Raw genomic sequence first — 16,414 nt, 5'->3', positions numbered from 1 at the left:
TTTTTTTAGGTTAGAGCAACTGCCCCTTAAAATTCCTGTGCACGTCCCTGATGCTTACTTACTGTTGAATGGGAACACGATTGATTGCATTATGCTGTCAATCACTGAGTGAAATATTTTTTTTTATGGTAAATTTTAGAGAAACAGTTGTTACAAGTCTGTATACATTTCTGTGTGTGTGTGTGTGTGTGTGTGTGTGTGTGTGTGTGTGTGTGTGTGTGTGTGTGTTTTTAAAATGTTCTGGCAGTTCCGGTGTAAGTTGCTTGAGAAGATGAAGTCACAGATACATGTAGTTCGTCAGCCATATTTTAAACATAAAAGTTTCACAGTTCACAAATTTTGTCCAAACTTCACGAAATTCCACGTACACGATCCTTGGACCAAGCCTCACAAAAGTTACTAGAAGGATTTTTGATTTTCGGAAGCGTTTGCCCGTTCACAGGCCAAACTAAATGTGCGTGGACGCCGCCAAAACAGGAAGTAGTTTATATCTCAGGAATGATTTCACGTATTGAAACCAAACTTTGTACATGAATTTCGGTCTCCAATGTGAGGATGCACAACATCAAAAGAACAATTTTTTCCCTAAAATTTTACGCTGCCAAACAGGAAGTAGTTTATCTCAGGAACGCTTTTACGTATTGAAACCAAACTTTGTACATGAACTTGGGACTCCAATGTGAGAATGCACAAACTAAATCGGCGGCACCAGAGCAAGCACACTTTTGCAGTTCGTCCCGAAATGCATTTTCTAGTTATTATTATTATTTTTCCCGGGTAGATTTTTTGTGTCAGCTCTAGCGACCAGACCGTTTGACGCAGAGACACCGTTCAAACTTTAAAATGTTCGGGCAGTACCGGTGTAAGTTGCTTGAGAAGATGAAGTCACAGATCCATGTCGTTCGGCCGCCATATTGGAAAGAACACAAAACCTTAAAAAAGTTTCACAGGTCACAAATTTTGTCCAAACTTTATGAAATTCCACGTACGCGATCCTTGGACCGAGCCTCACAAAAGTTACTAGAAGGATTTTTGATTTTCGGAAGCGTTTGCGCGCCACAGCCCAAACTAAATGTGCGTCAACGCCGCCAAAACAGGAAGTAGTTCAAATCTCAATATGTCTGTAACATTTACTAACCAAAATTTTTATATGAACTCTTTACTCCAATGTGAAGATGCCCAAGATAAAAAAACATTGCAGTAACATGTCTATATTATGTTATTTTCACTTTAAAATGTCCAATTAAAACCTGTGTAAAAATAAAAAATGTCATTAGCCTTTACCAGTAGAGGGCAGCCTTTACGTTCAAACGTGTTTTTTAGACAGAATGTAAAGATAGCGGCAGCCATCTTTAGAAGCTAAGCTAACAGGCTATTGCTCCGTGGAAAAGTTTGAATAACAATGGCGGGATGTAGTTTTAATGTTAAAATGGCAAAATGGAATTTAAAAGAGCTTTTGAGAGAATCGGTGTTCCTTTAAGAGCCACAATACAGCGAAGAGCTGAGAAAGACGGAGAGCAGAGAAGCCCAGAGAAGAGGCGACACCCTCAGACTCTGCTGCGAGCCCGTGGAGGACTCAGTAACCTCGGCTGCCACCCAATCTTCGTATCGTATATGGACAGATTCCTGGATACATATTTTTAGAATCGTAAACTTCATCTTATTCACTATACAGTATGCGGTTTCGGACGCAAAACTGCAAATGGATTTTATATTCTGAATGCTTGAATCAACGCGAGCTCTCTGGAGAACGTGCATTTTCACATACAGGTAGGAATTATATGATTCAGACATATTTTAATCCCTTTCTTTTATTTCAGTGATATATGGCACGACAAGTTTAATTCCCTTTTTCATCAATGTAATACATTGTAAACGTATTAGTTTGTAAAGACGTCAGTTTCGCGTCCTCGCGTAGCAGTGATCGTTTGGCATCGGTATTTTAATTAATTACGAAATTTGTATTTTATTTTTAAATTGCTATCTTGTGTTTCTGGCGCATTCGCGGATTAATCACTCATTTGAGTCGTTTTCATTACAAAGTGTTGCAAATAAATGAGTCTTTTGAGTCGACTCTTTACAAAGCGAATGGGCCAAATGTTTTAAAGTGGTTCGCGAATCAGTTTGAATGAATTGTTCAGATCGCTTCAAACACGGAATCGTCCGAAGCTGTTTTACTCGTAACCTATGTAGAAACACGCAGAATATAACCAGTGTTGGGTGACGTGGAAATTAATTTACCAATCTTTTAACTAAAAGCAAAACTTCACACATGTACCCGCCATTACATACGCGCGACCGCCGACCTGTTCGTCGTCAGACACAGTTAAACGCGTGCAACCTCCAGAAACACTGTAGCACAGATTGAAGAAAATCCATGATCCATGAATTCGATGATTGACGTCTGATTCGCTGTTTAATGTACTGTATGATGTAAGTGATTCTCACAAAACACACGTGACATGACAACGTAAGAAAACATGAGTTTTGTTATAGTGTAAACTGTCAATGTCCTCAGACCATCTTAGGAGATTCCAACTTTATACATATACAAAACTGTTGTCAGTTTACTTGTCTGATATTTCAGCTACAAGCTACATCAACATTGAGACTAAAGTTAATTTGTTAATTTGAAATGCTTGTCTATTCTGTGCTTGTATTCTTTTTCTGTACTGTTGGTGTATGTTGCAGTTTTACACATACTGTAGAAGTGCCCTTCATAAGTATTCTTCTGTTTGTTGTGGAGTCAAGAAATGTCTAAACATTAAAAGATGAACATGAGACAAAAGTACAGAATCTGTCACATTATTTTTTTTAATGGGCACTGAGCTGTGTCCTGACTGTTTACACATGAAAAGCATAAAATATGTAGGATCAGTTTGATTCACTTATGTGCATTTGTGTACAATACACATAAGTCAGCATTTAATGCTGTTGTTCTTTGTTGTTAAAGCATGTATGTGTTGAAACATAAACAAAGGTTAATAAAATGTGACATTCTAAACTTCTGGCATACTGATATTTATCTTACCAATTTCTGTTCTCCACATCAAACAGAAAAAGCTTGTCTTTATTGTTCTGATACTTATGGAGGGCTCTGAGTGTGTGTGTGTGCGCGTGTGTGTGTGTGTGTGTGTGTGTGTGTGTGTGTGTGTGTGTGTGTGTGTGTGTGTGTGTGTGTGTGTGTGTGCGCGTGTGTGTGTGTGCATATATCTAGATTTTTTTTTCATGAGTAACTAGTAACTCGCTACTTGAGTATTATTTTCATTGCATACTTTTTACTTCTACTTGAGTAATTATTTATTTAGTTACTTTTACTTTAACTTCAGTAAAGTTTTTGGCTACTCTTTCCACCTCTGTTAAAATCTTCATGAATCTAGGCTGAGTTTGCCACGTTGAAGCCTAAATAATCAGACAGATAGTAAGTTAATCGCCCATCGCTCACAGCCCAGCACCTGCACCACTGCATGCGTATCGCGCTGACAAACATACACCTGATTTTACTGCCCTGACGAAATCTAAAAGTATAATTTCTCTTATTAGAAGCTAGCCTAATGTTTGCCAGCTATTAAAATGGCGGTTGTAGTTTAAATAGAGGTCGTGAAATAATTAGCATTGACAAAAAACTGCATAAAACAATGTTATATTCCATATTATAAACTTTTGGTTATGTGTACTTAAGTGAGTAAATAAGTTAACCGCAAAAACTAAATGTGCGTCGACGCCGCCAAAACAGGAAGTAGTTTATCTCAGGAACGCTTTCACGTATTGAAACCAAACTTTGTACATGAACTTGGGACTCCAATGTGAGGATGCACAAACTAAATCGGCGGCACCAGAGCAAGCACACTTTTGCAGTTCGTCCCGAAATGCATTTTCTAGTTATTATTTTTCCCGGGTAGATTTTTTTGGCCAGCTCTAGCGACCAGACCGTTTGACGCAGAGACACCGTTCAAACTTTAAAATGTTCGGGCAGTACCGGTGCAAGTTGCTTGAGAGGATGAAGTCACAGATCCATGTCGTTCGGCCGCCATATTGGAGAGAACACAAAACCTTAAAAAAGTTTCACAGGTCACAAATTTTGTCCAAACCTCATGAAATTCCACGTACGCGATCCTTGGACCGAGCCTCACAAAAGTTACCAGAAGGATTTTTGATTTTCGGAAGCGTTTGCGCGCCACAGCCCAAACTAAATGTGCGTCAACGCCGCCAAAACAGGAAGTAGTTCAAATCTCAATATGTCTGTAACATTTATTAACCAAAATGTTTATATGAACTCTTTACTGCAATGTGAAGATGCCCAAGATAAAAAAAACATTGCAGAAACATGTCTATATTATGTTATTTTCACTTTAAAATGTCCAATTAAAACCTGTGTAAAATTAAAAAATGTCATTAGCCTTTACCAGTAGAGGGCAGCCTTTACGTTCAAACGTGTTTTTTAGACAGAATGTAAAGATAGCGGCAGCCATCTTTAGAAGCTAAGCTAACAGGCTATTGCTCCGTGGAAAAGTTTGAATAACAATGGCGGGATGTAGTTTTAATGTTAAAATGGCAAAATGGAATATAGAAGAGCTTTTGAGAGAATTGGGTGTTCCTTTAAGAGCCACAATACAGCGAAGAGCTGAGGAAGAGAAAGCAGAGAAGCCCGGGGAAAAGGCGACAGCCTCAGACTCTGCTGCGAGCCCGTGGAGGACTCAGTAACCTCGGCTGCCACTCAAGCTTCGTATCGTATATGGACAGATTCCTGGATACATATTTTTAGAATCGTAAACTTCATCTTATTCACTATACAGTATGCGGTTTCGGACGCAAAACTGCAAATGGATTTTATATTCTGAATGCTTGAATCAACGCGAGCTCTCTGGAGAACGTGCATTTTCACATACAGGTAGGAATTATATGATTCAGACATATTTTAATCCCTTTCTTTTATTTCAGTGATATATGGCACGACAAGTTTAATTCCCTTTTTCATCAATGTAATACATTGTAAACGTATTAGTTTGTAAAGACGTCAGTTTCGCGTCCTCGCGTAGCAGTGATCGTTTGGCATCGGTATTTTAATTAATTACGAAATTTGTATTTTATTTTTAAATTGCTATCTTGTGTTTCTGGCGCATTCGCGGATTAATGAATCATTTGAGTCGTTTTCATTACAAAGTGTTGCAAATAAATGAGTCTTTTGAGTCGACTCTTTACAAAGCGAATGGGCCAAATGTTTTAAAGTGGTTCGCGAATCAGTTTGAATGAATTGTTCAGATCGCTTCAAACACGGAATCGTCCGAAGCTGTTTTACTCGTAACCTATGTAGAAACACGCAGAATATAACCAGTGTTGGGTGACGTGGAAATTAATTTACCAATCTTTTAACTAAAAGCAAAACTTCACACATGTACCCGCCATTACATACGCGCGACCGCCGACCTGTTTGTCGTCAGACACAGTTAAACGCGTGCAACCTCCAGAAACACTGTAGCACAGATTGAAGAAAATCCATGATCCATGAATTCGATGATTGACGTCTGATTCGCTGTTTAATGTACTGTATGATGTAAGTGATTCTCACAAAACACACGTGACATGACAACGTAAGAAAACATGAGTTTTGTTATAGTGTAAACTGTCAATGTCCTCAGACCATCTTAGGAGATTCCAACTTTATACATATACAAAACTGTTGTCAGTTTACTTGTCTGATGTTTCAGCTACAAGCTACATCAACATTGAGACTAAAGTTAATTTGTTAATTTGAAATGCTTGTCTATTCTGTGCTTGTATTCTTTTTCTGTACTGTTGGTGTATGTTGCAGTTTTACACATACTGTAGAAGTGCCCTTCATAAGTATTCTTCTGTTTGTTGTGGAGTCAAGAAATGTCTAAACATTAAAAGATGAACATGAGACAAAAGTACAGAATCTGTCACATTATTTTTTTTAATGGGCACTGAGCTGTGTCCTGACTGTTTACACATGAAAAGCATAAAATATGTAGGATCAGTTTGATTCACTTATGTGCATTTGTGTACAATACACATAAGTCAGCATTTAATGCTGTTGTTCTTTGTTGTTAAAGCATGTATGTGTTGAAACATAAACAAAGGTTAATAAAATGTGACATTCTAAACTTCTGGCATACTGATATTTATCTTACCAATTTCTGGTCTCCACATCAAACAGAAAAAGCTTGTCTTTATTGTTCTGATACTTATGGAGGGCACTGCGTGTGTGTGTGTGTGTGTGTGTGTGTGTGTGCGCGCGCGCGTGTGTGTGTGTGTGTGTGTGTGTGTGTGTGTGTGTGTGTGTGTGTGCGTGTATATATCTAGATTTATTTTTTCATGAGTAACTAGTAACTCGCTACTTGAGTATTATTTTCATTGCATACTTTTTACTTCTACTTGAGTAATTATTTATTTAGTTACTTTTACTTTAACTTCAGTAAAGTTTTTGGCTACTCTTTCCACCTCTGTTAAAATCTTCATGAATCTAGGCTGAGTTTGCCACGTTGAAGCCTAAATAATCAGACAGATAGTAAGTTAATCGCCCATCGCTCACAGCCCAGCACCTGCACCACTGCATGCGTATCGCGCTGACAAACATACACCTGATTTTACTGCCCTGACGAAATCTAAAAGTATAATTTCTCTTATTAGAAGCTAGCCTAATGTTTGCCAGCTATTAAAATGGCGGTTGTAGTTTAAATAGAGGTCGTGAAATAATTAGCATTGACAAAAAACTGCATAAAACAATGTTATATTCCATATTATAAACTTTTGGTTATGTGTACTTAAGTGAGTAAATAAGTTAACCGCAAAAACTAAATGTGCGTCGACGCCGCCAAAACAGGAAGTAGTTTATCTCAGGAACGCTTTCACGTATTGAAACCAAACTTTGTACATGAACTTGGGACTCCAATGTGAGGATGCACAAACTAAATCGGCGGCACCAGAGCAAGCACACTTTTGCAGTTCGTCCCGAAATGCATTTTCTAGTTTTTATTATTTTTCCCGGGTAGATTTTTTTGGCCAGCTCTAGCGACCAGACAGTTTGACGCAGAGAAACCGTTCAAACTTTAAAATGTTCGGGCAGTACCGGTGTAAGTTGCTTGAGAAGATGAAGTCACAGATCCATGTCGTTCGGCCACCATATTGGATAGAACACAAAACCTTTAAAAAGTTTCACAGGTCACAAATTTTGTCCAAACTTTATGAAATTCCACGTACACGATCCTTGGACCAAGCCTCACAAAAGTTACTAGAAGGATTTTTGATTTTCGGAAGCGTTTGCTCGCCACAGCCCAAACTAAATGTGCGTCAACGCCGCCAAAACAGGAAGTAGTTCAAATCTCAATATGTCTGTAACATTTACTAACCAAAATTTTTATATGAACTCTTTACTCCAATGTGAAGATGCCCAAGATAAAAAAACATTGCAGTAACATGTCTATATTATGTTATTTTCACTTTAAAATGTCCAATTAAAACCTGTGTAAAAATAAAAAATGTCATTAGCCTTTACCAGTAGAGGGCAGCCTTTACGTTCAAACGTGTTTTTTAGACAGAATGTAAAGATAGCGGCAGCCATCTTTAGAAGCTAAGCTAACAGGCTATGGCTCCGTGGAAAAGTTTGAATAACAATGGCGGGATGTAGTTTTAATGTTAAAATGGCAAAATGGAATTTAAAAGAGCTGTGAGAGAATCGGGTGTTCCTTTAAGAGCCACAATACAGCGAAGAGCTGAGAAAGACGGAGAGCAGAGAAGCCCGGAGAAGAGGCCACAGCTTGAGACTCTGCTGCGTAGAGCCCGTGGGGCACGCAGCACCATCGGCTGGCACCCAAGCTTCGTATCGTATATGGACAGCGGAATCCTGGATACATATTTTTAAAATCCTAAAACTTCATCTTATTCACTATACAGTATGCGGTTTCGGACGCAGCCTGACTGTGTGAATACGGTATTTAAAAACTATATATATTGAGCATTATTTGATACTAATATTTCTCAAATACGTTTGTGCAAATGGATTTTACATTCTGAACGGTTATGAATCAACGCGAGCTCCTGGAGAACGTGCAGTGTCACTGTCACATATACAGGTAGGAAGACATTCAGACATCTTTTAAACCCTTTATTTTATTTCAGTGATATATGACAAGTTTAATTCCCCTTTTCATCAATGTAATACATTGTAAACGTATTAGTTTGTAAAGCGTGAGTGGGTCGTCCTCGCCCAACGGGCAGTGCTTATAGCCGCGATCGGTTCGGCGTCGGCTCTATGACAGCTACATTGTTTATGGTTTAAATGATTGTGCAAAACTTCACTTCACACATGTCCCGCCATTATATACGCGTGACATATTCGTCGTCAAACACAGTTAAAAGCGCGCAGCCTCCGTGAAGCATTGTAGCACAGATTGAAAAAAATCCATCGATGATTGACGTCTGATTCGCTGTATACTGTACTGTATGATGTAAGTGCTTCCCACAACACACGTAACATGAGATTCACAACATAAAAAAATGAATTTTGTCTAAAATCAGTTTGTATCATGTAAGTGTAAACTGTTGATGTCCTCAGACCATCTTAGGAGATTTCTAAATTTATACATAGTGAATGCAAAACTCTTGTCAGTCATGTCTGATATTTCAGCTATAAGCTACATTAACATTGAGACTAGAATTAATTTGTTGATTTGAAATGCTTGTCTATTCTTTATTTGTATTCTTTTTTCTGTACTGTTTGTGTATGTTGCCCTTCATACGTATTAGGAAAATACAGGCAAAATATCTCTGTTTGCTGTGGAGTCAAGAAATGTCTAAACATTAAAAGGTGAACATGATACAGTACAGAATCTGTCACATTTTTGTCACACAACTTTTTACCTGTTTCAACATAGACAATATTCCAACTCAATTGAACAACACATTTGTATTTTAATACTCCTATCTAATGTGGGCATTTTGAGACCATTGACAAGTGTTGAAGTGATGAACTGTGTCCTGATGCATTAATTGTTCACACATGAAAAGCAATAAATGTGTAGGATCAGTTTGATACACTTATGTGCATTTGGGTACAACACACATAAATCAGCATTAAATGCTGTTATTTTTTGTTGTTAAAGAATGTATGTGTTGAAACATAAACAAATGTTAAAGGCGGAGTCCACACTGTTTGAAAAACGCTTTGGAAAAGAAGACGGGCCGACTACCAAAACACACTTATAGCCAATCAAATCACATGCCGGGTTGCGTATGTGTGGGCAGGGTCTATCAACAGAAGGTCCAGATTCTATTGGGGTAGGGGCGTGTTTGTTTAGGTGATTTCAAATATCAACATTGGCTTTCAAACGTCATGGACTGCCTCTTTAATAAAATGTGACATTGTGTACTTCTGACATACTGATATTCATCTTATCAATTTCTGGTCTCCACAGCAAACTGTTTTGAAACTTATGGAGGTCACTGTATATACTGTGTGTGTGTGTGTGTGTGTGTCTCATGAATGCTTTCACGTATTCGTATTGAAACCAAACTTTGTACATGCACTTGGGACTGCAATGCGAGGATGCACAAGATAAAAAACATTCTAAAATTTTACATTTCACAAATCACGTTAGTGACCGCACCAGAGCAAGCACACTTTTGCGGTTCCTCCGGAAGTGCATTTTCTAGTTTAAATTGTCATCCTTAGGTCGCTGGGTCAAATCCGGCTCGAAGGAGTATTTATGTTTAATTTGCTGTTACTCAAACTGCTACTTATTCACGCTATATATTACCACACTAGCTGACAGCCATGAGTAAATTACATCATCATAAGCCTTCGATAGCTCAGTTGGTAGAGCGGAGGACTGTAGTTGCTTAAATTGCCATCCTTAGGTCGCTGGTTCAAATCCGGCTCGAAGGAGTATTTATGTTTAATTTGCTGTTACTCAAACTGCTTCTGATTCACGGTATATATTACCACACTACCTGACAGCCATGTGTAATTTGCATTACCACAACCCTTCGATAGCTCAGTTGGTAGAGCGGAGGACTGTAGTTGTTTAAATTGTCATCCTTAGGTCGCTGGTTCAAGTCCGGGTCCAAGGAAAATTTATGTTTAATTTGCTGTTACTCAAACTGCTACTTATTCACGCTATATATTACCACACTACCTGACAGCCATGAGTAAATTACATCATCATAAACCTTCGATAGCTCAGTTGGTAGAGCGGAGGACTGTAGTAGCTTAAATTGTCATCCTTAGGTCGCTGGTTCAAATCCGGCTCGAAGGAATATCTATGTTTAATTTGCTGTTACTCAAACTGCTACTTATTCACGGTATATATTACCACACTACCTGACAGCCATGTGTAATTTACATTCTCAAGACCCTTCGATAGCTCAGTTGGTAGAGCGGAGGACTGTAGTTGTTTAAATTGTCATCCTTAGGTCGCTGGTTCAAATCCGTCTCGAAGGAGTATTTATGTTTAATTTGCTGTTACTCAAACTGCTACTTATTCACGCTATATATTACCACACTACCTGACAGCCATGAGTAAATTACACCATCATAAACCTTCGATAGCTCAGTTGCTAGAGCGGAGGACTGTAGTTGCTTAAATTGTCATTCTTAGGTCGCTGGTTAAAATCCGGCTCGAAGGATTATTTATGTTTAATTTGCTGTTACTCAAACTGCTTCTGATTCACGAAATATATTACCTCAATACCTGACAGCCATGTGTTAGTTATGTTGTCAAAAACCTTCGATAGCTCAGTTGGTAGAGTGGAGGACTGTAGTTGCTTAAATTGTCATCCTTAGGTCACTGGTTCAAATCTGCTTGAAGGAGTATTAGTGTTTTATTTGCTGTTACTCAAACTGCTTCTGATTCACGGTATATATTACCACACTACCTGACAGCCATGTGTAATTTGCATTAACACAACCCTTCGATAGCTCAGTTGGTAGAGCGGAGGACTGTAGTTGTTTAAATTGTCGTCCTTAGGTTGCTGGTTCATTTCCGGCTCGAATGAATATTTATGTTTAATTTGCTGTTACTCAAACTGCTTCTGATTCACGAAATATATTACCTCAATACCTGACACCCATGTGTTAGTTATGTTGTCAAAAACCTTCGATAGCTCAGTTGGTAGAGCGGAGGACTGTAGTTGCTTAAATTGTCATCCTTAGGTCGCTGGTTCAAATCTGCTTGAAGGAGTATTAGTGTTTAATTTGCTGTTACTCAAACTGCTTCTGATTCACGGTATATATTACCACACTACCTGACAGCCATGTGTAATTTACAATCTCAAGACCCTTCGATAGCTCAGTTGGTACAGCGGAGGACTGTAGTTGTTTAAATTGTCATCCTTAGGTCGCTGGTTCAAATCCGGCTCGAAGGAATATCTGTGTTTAATTTGCTGTTACTCAAACTGCTACTTATTCACGCTATATATTACCACACTACCTGACAGCCATGTGTAAATTATCATAAACCTTCGATAGCTCAGTTGGTAGAGCGGAGGACTGTAGTTGTTTAAATTGTCATCCTTAGGTCGCTGGTTCAATTCCGGCTCGAAGGAATGTTTATGTTTAATTTGCTGTTACCCGAACTGCTACTTATTCACGCTATATATTACCACACTACCTGACAGCCATGTGTAAATTACATCATCATAAACCTTCGATAGCTCAGTTGGTAGAGCGGAGGACTGTAGTTGTTTAAATTGTCATCCTTAAGTCGCTGGTTCAAATCCGGCTCGAAGGAGTATTTATGTTTAATTTGCTGTTACTCAAACTGCTACTTATTCACGCTATATATTACCACACTACCTGACAGCCATGTGTAAATTACACCATCATAAACCTTCGATAGCTCAGTTGGTAGAGCGGGGTACTGTAGTTGCTTAAATTGTCATCCTTAGGTCGCTGGTTCAAATCCGGCTCGAAGGAATATCTATGTTTAATTTGCTGTTACTCAAACTGCTACTTATTCACGGTATATATTACCACACTACCTGACAGCCCTGTGTAATCTACATTATTATAACCCTTTCATAGCTCAGTTGGTAGAGCGTAGGACTGTAGTTGCTTAAATTGTCATTCTTAGGTCGCTGGTTAAAATCCGGCTCGAAGGAATATTTATGTTTAATTTGCTGTTACTCAAACTGCTTCTGATTCACGAAATATATTACCTCAATACCTGACAGCCATGTGTTAGTTATGTTGTCAAAAACCTTCGATAGCTCAGTTGGTAGAGCGGAGGATTGTAGTTGCTTAAATTGTCATTCTTAGGTCGCTTGTTCAAATCCGGCTCGAAGGAATATCTATGTTTTATTTGCTGTTACTCAAACTGCTTCTGATTCACGGTATATATTACCACACTACCTGACAGCCATGTGTAATTTGCATTAACACAACCCTTCGATAGCTTTGTTGGTAGAGCGGAGGACTGTAGTTGTTTAAATTGTCATCCTTAGGTCGCTGGTTCAAGTCCGGGTCCAAGGAAAATTTATGTTTAATTTGCTGTTACTCAAACTGCTACTTATTCACGCTATATATTACCACACTACCTGACAGCCATGAGTAAATTTCATCATCAAAAACCTTCGATAGCTCAGTTGGTAGAGCGGAGGACTGTAGTTGCTTAAATTGTCATCCTTAGGTCGCTGGTTCAAATCTGGTTCGAAGGAATATCTATGTTTAATTTGCTGTTACTCAAACTGCTACTTATTCACAGTATATATTACCACACTACCTGACAGCCATGTGTAATTTACATTCTCAAGACCCTTCGATAGCTCAGTTGGTAGAGCGGAGGACTGTAGTTGTTTAAATTGTCATCCTTAGGTCGCTGGTTCAAATCCGGTTCGAAGGAGTATTTATGTTTAATTTGCTGTTACTCAAACTGCTACTTATTCACGCTATATATTACCACACTACCTGACAGCCATGAGTAAATTGCATCATCATAAACCTTCGATAGCTCAGTTGCTAGAGCGGAGGACTGTAGTTGCTTAAATTGTCATTCTTAGGTCGCTGGTTAAAATCCGGCTCGAAGGATTATTTATGTTTAATTTGCTGTTACTCAAACTGCTTCTGATTCACGAAATATATTACCTCAATACCTGACAGCCATGTGTTAGTTATGTTGTCAAAAACCTTCGATAGCTCAGTTGGTAGAGCGGAGGACTGTAGTTGCTTAAATTGTCATCCTTAGGTCGCTGGTTCAAATCTGCTTGTAGGAGTATTAGTGTTTAATTTGCTGTTACTCAAACTGCTTCTGATTCACGGTATATATTACCACACTACCTGACAGCCATGTGTAATTTACGATCTCACGACCCTTCGATAGCTCAGTTGGTACAGCGGAGCACTGTAGTTGTTTAAATTGTCATCCTTAGGTCGCTGGTTCAAATCCGGCTCGAAGGAGTATTTATGTTTAATTTGCTGTTACTCAAACTGCTACTTATTCACGCTATATATTACCACACTACCTGACAGCCATGTGTAAATTACATCATCATAAACCTTCGATAGCTCAGTTGGTAGAGCGGAGGACTGTAGTTGTTTAAATTGTCATCCTTAGGTCGCTGGTTCAATTCCGGCTCGAAGGAATATTTATGTTTAATTTGCTGTTACCCGAACTGCTACTTATTCACGGTATATATTACCACAATACCTGACAGCCATGTGTTAGTTATGTTGTCAAAAACCTTCGATAGCTGAGTTGGTAGAGGGGAGGACTGTAGTTGTTTAAGTTGTCATCCTTAGGTCGCTGGTTCAAATCCGGCTCGAAGGAGTATTTATGTTTAATTTATCTGTTACTCAAACTGCTACTTATTCACGCTATATATTACCACACTACCTGACAGCCATGTGTAAATTACACCATCATAAACCTTCGATAGCTCAGTTGGTAGAGCAGAGTACTGTAGTTGCTTAAATTGTCATCCTTAGGTCGCTGGTTCAAATCCGGCTCGAAGGAATATCTATGTTTAATTTGCTGTTACTCAAACTGCTTCTGATTCACGGTATATATTACCACACTACCTGACAGCCCTGTGTAATCTACATTATTATAACCCTTTCATAGCTCAGTTGGTAGAGCGTAGGACTGTAGTTGCTTAAATTGTCATTCTTAGGTCGCTGGTTAAAATCCGGCTCGAAGGAATATTTATGTTTAATTTGCTGTTACTCAAACTGCTTCTGATTCACGAAATATATTACCACACTACCTGACAGCCATGTGTAATTTGAATTACCACAACCCTTCGGTAGCTCAGTTGGTAGAGCGGAGGACTGTAGTTGTTTAAATTGTCATCCTTAGGTCGCTGGTTCAAGTCCGGGTCCAAGGAAAATTTATGTTTAATTTGCTGTTACTCAAACTGCTACTTATTCACGGTATATATTACCACACTACCTGACAGCCATGTGTAATTTACATTCTCAAGACCCTTCGATAGCTCAGTTGGTAGAGCGGAGGACTGTAGTTGTTTAAATTGTCATCCTTAGGTCGCTGGTTCAAATCCGGCTCGAAGGAGTATTTATGTTTAATTTGCTGTTACTCAAACTGCTACTTATTCACGCTATATATTACCACACTACCTGACAGCCATGTGTAAATTACATCATCATAAACCTTCGATAGCTCAGTTGGTAGAGCGGAGGACTGTAGTTGCTTAAATTGTCATCCTTAGGTCGCTGGTTCAAATCCGGCTTAAAAGAATATTTATGTTTAATTTGCTGTTACCCGAACTGCTACTTATTCACGGTATATATTACCACACTACCTGACAGCCATGTGTAATTTACATTCTCACGACCCTTCGATAGCTCAGTTGGTAGAGCGGAGGACTGTAGTTGTTTAAATTGTCATCCTTAGGTCGCTGGTTCAAATCCGTCTCGAAGGAGTATTTATGTTTAATTTGCTGTTACTCAAACTGCTACTTATTCACGCTATATATTACCACACTACCTGACAGCCATGAGTAAATTGCATCATCATAAACCTTCGATAGCTCAGTTGCTAGAGCGGAGGACTGTAGTTGCTTAAATTGTCATTCTTAGGTCGCTGGTTAAAATCCGGCTCGAAGGATTATTTATGTTTAATTTGCTGTTACTCAAACTGCTTCTGATTCACGAAATATATTACCTCAATACCTGACAGCCATGTGTTAGTTATGTTGTCAAAAACCTTCGATAGCTCAGTTGGTAGAGCGGAGGACTGTAGTTGCTTAAATTGTCATCCTTAGGTCGCTGGTTCAAATCTGCTTGAAGGAGTATTAGTGTTTAATTTGCTGTTACTCAAACTGCTACTTATTCACGCTATATATTACCACACTACCTGACAGCCATGTGTAAATTACATCATCATAAACCTTCGATAGCTCAGTTGGTAGAGCGGAGGACTGTTGTTGTTTAAATTGTCATCCTTAGGTCGCTGGTTCAATTCCGGCTCGAAGGAATATTTATGTTTAATTTGCTGTTACCCGAACTGCTACTTATTCACGGTATATATTACCACAATACCTGACAGCCATGTGTTAGTTATGTTGTCAAAAACCTTCGATAGCTGAGTTGGTAGAGCGGAGGACTGTAGTTGTTTAAATTGTCATCCTTAGGTCGCTGGTTCAAGTCCGGGTCCAAGGAATATATATGTTTAATTTGCTGTTACTCAAACTGCTACTTATTCACGCTATATATTACCACACTAACTGACAGCCATGAGTAAATTACATCATCATAAACCTTCGATAGCTCAGTTGGTAGAGCGGAGGACTGTAGTTGCTTAAATTGTCATCCTTAGGTCGCTGGTTCAAATCCGGCTCGAAGGAGTATTTATGTTTAATTTGCTGTTACCCGAACTGCTACTTATTCACGGTATATATTACCACACTACCTGACAGCCATGTGTAATTTACATTCTCACGACCCTTCGATAGCTCAGTTGGTAGAGCGGAGGACTGTAGTTGTATAAATTGTCATCCTTAGGTCGCTGGTTCAAATCCGGCTTGAAGGAGTATTTATGTTTAATTTGCTGTTACTCAAACTGCTACTTATTCACGCTATATATTACCACACTACCTGACAGCCATGTGTAAATTACATCATCATAAGCCTTCGATAGCTCAGTTGGTAGAGCGGAGGACTGTAGTTGCTTAAATTGTCATCCTTAGGTCGCTGGTTCAAATCCGGCTTAAAAGAATATTTATGTTTAATTTGCTGTTACCCGAACTGCTACTTATTCACGGTATATATTACCACACTACCTGACAGCCATGTGTAATTTACATTCTCACGACCCTTCGATAGCTCAGTTGGTAGAGCGGAGGACTGTAGTTGTTTAAATTGTCATCCTTAGGTCGCTGGTTCAAATCCGGCTCGAAGGAATATCTATGTTTAATTTGCTGTTACTCAAACTGCTTCTGATTC

General features: G+C 38.8%; 8 non-coding genes across 8 annotated transcripts; all 8 read left to right on the top strand.

The window, feature by feature from the left end:
* Positions 1–9,817: 9,817 nt before the first annotated feature.
* trnay-gua (transfer RNA tyrosine (anticodon GUA)) lies at positions 9,818–9,904 on the top strand. Its single transcript is given in 2 exon segments — positions 9,818–9,854; positions 9,869–9,904. It is a non-coding gene; the product is annotated as a tRNA-Tyr (tRNA).
* A 283-nt stretch (positions 9,905–10,187) lies between these two features.
* On the top strand, positions 10,188–10,274 carry trnay-gua (transfer RNA tyrosine (anticodon GUA)). The gene is given in 2 exon segments: positions 10,188–10,224; positions 10,239–10,274. It is a non-coding gene; the product is annotated as a tRNA-Tyr (tRNA).
* Positions 10,275–11,475: 1,201 nt separating this feature from the next.
* Positions 11,476–11,562, top strand: trnay-gua (transfer RNA tyrosine (anticodon GUA)). Its single transcript is given in 2 exon segments — positions 11,476–11,512; positions 11,527–11,562. It is a non-coding gene; the product is annotated as a tRNA-Tyr (tRNA).
* A 1,947-nt stretch (positions 11,563–13,509) lies between these two features.
* Positions 13,510–13,596, top strand: trnay-gua (transfer RNA tyrosine (anticodon GUA)). Its single transcript is given in 2 exon segments — positions 13,510–13,546; positions 13,561–13,596. It is a non-coding gene; the product is annotated as a tRNA-Tyr (tRNA).
* An 839-nt stretch (positions 13,597–14,435) lies between these two features.
* Positions 14,436–14,522, top strand: trnay-gua (transfer RNA tyrosine (anticodon GUA)). The gene is given in 2 exon segments: positions 14,436–14,472; positions 14,487–14,522. It is a non-coding gene; the product is annotated as a tRNA-Tyr (tRNA).
* Positions 14,523–15,359: 837 nt separating this feature from the next.
* Positions 15,360–15,446, top strand: trnan-guu (transfer RNA asparagine (anticodon GUU)). Its single transcript is given in 2 exon segments — positions 15,360–15,396; positions 15,411–15,446. It is a non-coding gene; the product is annotated as a tRNA-Asn (tRNA).
* Positions 15,447–15,729: 283 nt separating this feature from the next.
* trnay-gua (transfer RNA tyrosine (anticodon GUA)) lies at positions 15,730–15,816 on the top strand. Its single transcript is given in 2 exon segments — positions 15,730–15,766; positions 15,781–15,816. It is a non-coding gene; the product is annotated as a tRNA-Tyr (tRNA).
* A 468-nt stretch (positions 15,817–16,284) lies between these two features.
* trnay-gua (transfer RNA tyrosine (anticodon GUA)) lies at positions 16,285–16,371 on the top strand. Its single transcript is given in 2 exon segments — positions 16,285–16,321; positions 16,336–16,371. It is a non-coding gene; the product is annotated as a tRNA-Tyr (tRNA).
* Positions 16,372–16,414: the final 43 nt, after the last annotated feature.

Source organism: Misgurnus anguillicaudatus, chromosome 1, assembly GCF_027580225.2.
Source record: "Misgurnus anguillicaudatus chromosome 1, ASM2758022v2, whole genome shotgun sequence".
Lineage (NCBI taxonomy): Eukaryota > Metazoa > Chordata > Actinopteri > Cypriniformes > Cobitidae > Misgurnus > Misgurnus anguillicaudatus.
This window is presented reverse-complemented; position numbering and strand designations above follow the sequence as displayed.